This window comes from Chrysochloris asiatica, unplaced genomic scaffold (genome assembly GCF_000296735.1).
Source record: "Chrysochloris asiatica unplaced genomic scaffold, ChrAsi1.0 scaffold00154, whole genome shotgun sequence".
Taxonomy (NCBI): Eukaryota; Metazoa; Chordata; class Mammalia; order Afrosoricida; family Chrysochloridae; genus Chrysochloris; species Chrysochloris asiatica.
The window spans coordinates 5,154,937-5,161,073 of NW_006408672.1; the positions used below are offsets into that span (position 1 = coordinate 5,154,937).

At 41.5% G+C, this 6,137-nt stretch overlaps 1 pseudogene; it reads right to left on the reverse strand.

The window, feature by feature from the left end:
• Positions 1-458: 458 nt before the first annotated feature.
• The window catches only part of LOC102822495, an 18,661-nt pseudogene continuing 12,982 nt past the window's right edge, over positions 459-6,137 (reverse strand).

The window sequence follows — 6,137 nt, forward strand, 5'->3', positions numbered from 1 at the left end:
TTTAGGATGGACTTGGTTGATGTTGGCTGTTGTCATTGATCTGATGTGTAGCACATGGTATTAGCTCTTATCAAATAGGTTGTACTTTAGAATATATGGTTATGCTGGGCTGTATGGACATGGTTGCTGCCTCCTTAGTCTACCAGAAGAAAGAATACATCTGTCTTTGAAGAAGTACAGCCAGACGGCTCCTTAGAAGATGTTGAGACATCGTCTCACATACTTTGGGTATATTATCAGAAGGGACTAGTTCCTTGTGTTCTTTCTTATGGAGACACAGTGCCAAATAGAGGTGTCTGGTTCTGAGTATATAGCCTGGAATATGGTAACTGAGCCTTGTAGACGGTGATTTCCAAGATGGCTGGTGCTGTCTGTCTGCCTCTTTCTTTAGAAATCAATGTTTATTTTATATCAACCTTATTTCCATTTTCTAAGAGACTTAAAAGAACAGCTGAAGATCACTCAGTGTTTGTTCCTACCCACTCAGTGGCCTGAGCAGTGGAGGCTGCAGACCAATCTTCAGTTGCAGGCTGAGCACTCCAGTCGTCAGTAGGGAACTGCTGAATGGGCACAGAGGGCACCTGCATGCCTTCAGACAAGTCTGCGACCTCCGGCTGGGCAGCAGTGAATTCAGGAGCAGGCCCGGTCCATTCGCCCTGAAATTCTTCCTTGGTCACAGCCTTTTCAGCAGCGGCCTGCTCTTCCTTTTCAATCTCTTCTGGGTCTCTGAAGAAATAGGGGTCAGGCATAACTTCCCACGGGTGCTCCTGGGAGACAGTGCCACGCATGCGCAGAACTTACCGATCCAGCATCAACCACATCAGACCCACTGAATGAGCTCCCTTGTTGTTACATGGGGTGGCATTATCCACGTAGTGCAGGAGAATCTGTATTGCACAGAGCAATGGTGGGCAAGTTAACATAAGATACTTCTGTGAGAGGTTGGTGGTCATCCCTGGGAACAATAACCACCAGAAGCTGTGGCTCCTGGAAGGCTGCCTGATTCATGCAGTTTCTGATTCTTGAAGGTTCCTGGAGTGAAGCGCCCAGCAATAGGAGTGGCTTCAGTGGCAGCAGCAAACTTCAGCACAGCTCGCTGGCCGGTATTCCTGGAGGATATGGCACTGACATCAGCTGGGTTTTCAAGGGCAACAGTGGCCGGAGCTGCCAACAGAAGCTTCTCCCAGGTCCTCTTCAGGTTTATGATGTAGAAGCCATCAATTTCCCTTTTGTGGATGTACTGGTGCCACCTAAGTGGGTTCCTGCTGCAAAGAATTTGAAGACATCCTCCTCCTTCATTTGCAGGACATCAAGGGTCCCAGACGTTGTGGAAGTTTCCCCTTAAGCTACTATGGGAACCCAGAATAATGCTGTATGACCCTTCTCTGGGTAGCATGGAGAAGGTCTTTCTTGCCTTTGTAATGACCTTTTTCTTTCTTCCTTTTTGATGTTCTTGATGTTGTCTTTCCACTCCTCTGGGATTCAGTCATTAGAGTCTGAGGTATCAAATCTGTCCTTGAGATTGTTTCTAAATTCAGGTGACTCAAAGTTGTGTTTTGGCTCGTGTGAATTTTTTAATTTTCTTCAGCCTTCCATCTGAATTTTCATATGAACAATTGATGGTTTGTTCCACAGTGGGTTCCCTGCCTTGTTTTGGTTGTTAGTATTTAACTTTCCATTGTCTCTTTCCATAGATGTAGTAGATTTGAATCCTCTGTGTTCCACCTGGTGAGGTCCATGTAAATAGTCACCATTTATGTTGTTGAAAAAAAGGCATGAATAGGTTGCAATGAATAAGGTGATGGTCTTGCAAAATCTACCATGAGATCTCCAGCATTGCTTCTATCACTAAGGCCATAGCTTCCAAATACTGATCCTTCTTCTCTGTTGCTAACGTTCACATTCCAAACACAATTAATTAGCAATGCATCTTGATTGCATGTCTGATCAATTTCAGACCTAAGAAGTTGGTAGAATTATTCACTTTCTTCATCATTGGCTTTAGTTGTTGGTGTGTAAATTTGAATAATAGTCATGGAAGAAGGGAGAACTTTGAAAGACAGGCACAGTAATGCATGTCAATCCCAATATCCAGGACTCACAGGTACTGGTTTCCATTTTACAGGAATGAAGCTGAGGCACAGAGAAGCTAAAGTCACTTTTAACTCATCCAAGATTGTACAATTGGTGAAGTGGTGGGTTTTGAATTTAAACCCAGGTAATTAGATTCATAGTCCATGCTTCAAGCTACTATGGTCATGCTGCCTTTCTGTGAGGTGTCCCACGAGCTAGGCACTGTGGGAAATGCTCAAGTTAGTCCACTGCATTCAATTCTCAGAGCAGTGCATGACATCCCCTGGCATAGTCATAATTTTCTTTAAGCTTTTTATAGTGAATTGGCTGAAGGTTTACAGAACAGGGCAGTTTTTCATTCAGTAATTCATACACAGTTTGCTTCATGTCGTTGACTGAATCCGTTATTTAAGTTACTGTAGCAATCCATTGCCTGGAAGAATATTCTTACTTTTAGTGACCCTTACTTTACCAAAAATTATTTCTTCATTTATGCATTTTTTTTTTTAGCTGTCAGTCTTTGCTGATGACATGTCCAATGTAAGTCACACTGACAGAGATATAGACGGAGAGAAGATGGTCATGCCATGATGCATCTATCGACCAAGGAACACCAAGGATTATGAGGAGCCACCTGGAGCCAGAAGAACGGCATGGGAAAGTAACTCTCTCAAGAGTCCTTACATGAAATAAATATGACCAACACCTGAATTTAGGCTTCTGACTCCCAGAACTGTGAAACAATAAATTTCTGTTCTTTTAAGACACCTAGTTTGTGGCGTTTTGTAATAGCAACCTTGGAAGCTAAGATGTTAAAGATAGAGTGAAAGGAATGCTACAACCAGAAAAGCTTGGAGCCAGAGCATAAAACTTTGAGCATACAAGGTAGGTTTCTGAAAAATTCATCAAAGTGCCCCATGGGATTCTTCCATGATAAAGGACCACAGACAGAGCCAGTTGACTTGGAGATTTCTTACAACTCAGGCCTTTATCTTTTCTTCCCAAGCACTTCTGGAGGCCCCAGGGAGGAAGTCCAGAGATGGTAGATTAAGGAAGGGTAGAAAGATAGAAAGACATCATAAGATCTTCCTTGCAGAATTTCAAACCTAGGTGAGACATAAACTGTGAAAAAAAAAGCAAGAAAATGCTGAAATTTGGAAATTAGGTTAGACTGGGCATTTTAGTATCTGAAAATGAGACTTTACCAATACCTGAACTGTTTAAAAAAGTTATGGGCTTCCCCTGAGACTTCATTCAAGGACTGAAAGCAGACTTACAGATTTTGTTTTTGCTAAGTGCCGTTGAGTTGGTTCTGACCCACAGTGACCCTGAATAGAGTTTCCGAGGAGCAGATGGTGGGTTTGAACTGCCCACCATGTGGTTCGAAGACCAGTGAGGATCCCTTAAAAGTAATTTCCTGATTGTTGTTGTTAGGTGTTGTTGAGTCTGTTCCAACTTAAATCGACCCTATGCACAACAGAGTAAAACACTGCTGGTGCTGGGCCAAATTTCCTGATTACTCCCTTCTATTTTCAGCCCATTCCATAAACTGGTTACAGATATCATCCTCCTTGACAGGATCACAACACTTTGAGACAAAGTCATTATCCCCATTTTACAGACCAGAAAACTAAGTTTACAGAGCCTAAGGTCACACAGCACAAAAATAACGACAGGCCATCAAAAGCATCCCATTGGATTAAAACAGTTAAGTTGGTTGAAGACTATCTGAAATTGTATGTGCTGTTTGATTTCTCCTTAGAGGATTTGTTGCTGTCTAGACATTAGACACTTGGCTACAATATTGTAATAAATTCCTACAGAAGAGATTGTATCAGCACTTAATGAGAAACTGGTGTGTAGTTAATGATCATTAATATTCCAGCAAAGCAGCCACTAATTGTGATATTTGGTAAAGAATCCAAGTCTAAGGTACTATCAATGTTTGAGTTTGACATTGATTTATTCAGAAGGGCATTAAAGGTGGTATTTTATTACTTGGCACAAGAAAGGAGCAGGCTGAAGTGACAAGTGAGAGATCAATAATCCCTTTGGGACCAATAATCGGTTGGGCTCTAATTGGGGAAAAAGAGAAATTGTGAAACTCTTAGTAGTAGAATGACAGTTATTCCAGATTTAATTCCAACCAGGATGGTAGAGCAAGGCAGAAGCCTCTGCAGCTGGCATTCCGATGTTTAGAACTGAAGAAAAGCAGAAGTAAAAACTGAAATTCTTGCAATTACAAAGAACATTTTATTTGTTCTCTAACATCTGGAATCCTGGTATGGCGCTGTCGGATAAACACTGGACCTCAAGGTCGGTTTGAATCATAAGGTAAGCGGTTCAAACTCACCAGTTGCTCCTTGGAAACCCTACATGGGGTTGTTATGAGTCAGAACTGACTTGATGGCACTTAACAATAACAGCAACATAACATTTGAAGGTTGACCAACATACGTGTCATTTTGGATCTGGGAGAAACAGCCCTACATCCAAGATAATTTGACTCTTATATAACTGAAGTATTTGTACCAGACTCCGAAATGTTCATGCTTGCATAGATGTCATTTGGATCCACAGCTTCAATATTCAGTCTATTTGCATATTTAATTCTTAACATTTAATTCATATATCTTATCATTGTCATTAGATGTTATCGAGTCAGTACTGACTCATAACGACCTTATGTACAACAGAGCAAAACACTACCTGATCTTGTGCCAATTTCACAATTGAATTGTTGCTATGGCTGAGCCTATTGCTGCTGCCACGGTGCTAATTCATCTAGTTGGGAATCTACCACTTTTTCTCTGGCTCTCCACTTTAGCTAGCATGATATCCTTCTTCAGGACTTGTTCCTCCTGATAATACGTCTGAAGTATGAGAGATGGCATCTGGCTATCCTGGCTTCTAAAGAGCTGTCTGGTTGTACTTCTTTCAATACAGATTTGTTTATTCTTCTGGCAGCCATGGTACTTTTAATAACACGTCTTGACTCCATGTTTGATCAATTTCAGACTGAAGAAGTTGGTAGAATTCTTCAGTCTCCTCCTCACTGATTTCAGTGGTTGGTGCGTAATTTTGAATAATAGTGGTATTAACTGTTCTTCCTTGCAGGCTGTGGATGTTATCCTATCACAGATAGAGTTGTACTTCAAGACAGATGTTCTTTTTGATGATGAATGTGATGCCATTCCTCTTCAATTTGTCACTCCCAGCATATTAAATCATGTGATTCAGATACAAAATGGCCAATACCACTAATGCTTAGGATATGGATGTTTATGCATTACTTTTCATCTTTACAATTCCCCAAATCCCACGTTCCCATTATTAATGGATGTTTATAGCAATGTCTCTTCATTTTGTGTTGTGCCTTATCAGCAAATGAAGGTCCTGAAGTCTTACTCCATTTCATCATCACAATTAACTCTACTTTGTGAAGGCAGCTGTTCACCAGTTGTATTTTGAGTACCTTCCAACCCGAGGGGCTCATCTTACAGCACTGTATCTGACAATATTCTGATGCTATTCATCATGTTTCAGTATTTAATATTCAGTGTTCCACTATTATTTGTTAGGCTTCAGTGACTAGTAGTCCATCTCTTCTACTTCCTAGTCTGGTTTTGTCTAGAAGCTCAGGTGAAACCTGTCCACCAGGGGTGACTCTGCTGGTATTTTAAATACCCATGGTATAGCTTCCAGAATCCTAGCAACAAGCAAGCCACCACACTACAACAAACTGACAGTGGCAGAAAAAAAATTAAATCCATATTATTTTATATTATGTTGTTGTTGGTAGGTGCCATCAAGTTGGTACCAACCCATAGTGACCTTATGCACAGCAGAACGAATCACTGCCTGATCCTGGGCCAGCCTCACTACTGTTGCCACGCTTGAGTCCATCAATGCTGCCACTTGGCCAATCCATCTCACTGGGGGTCTTCCTCTCTTTCTCTGTCCCTCCACCTTACCAAACATGAGATCCTTCTCCAGTGACTGGTCCCTCCTGACAATATGTCCAAAGTATGAGAGATGAAGTTTGGCCATCTTGACCTCCAAGG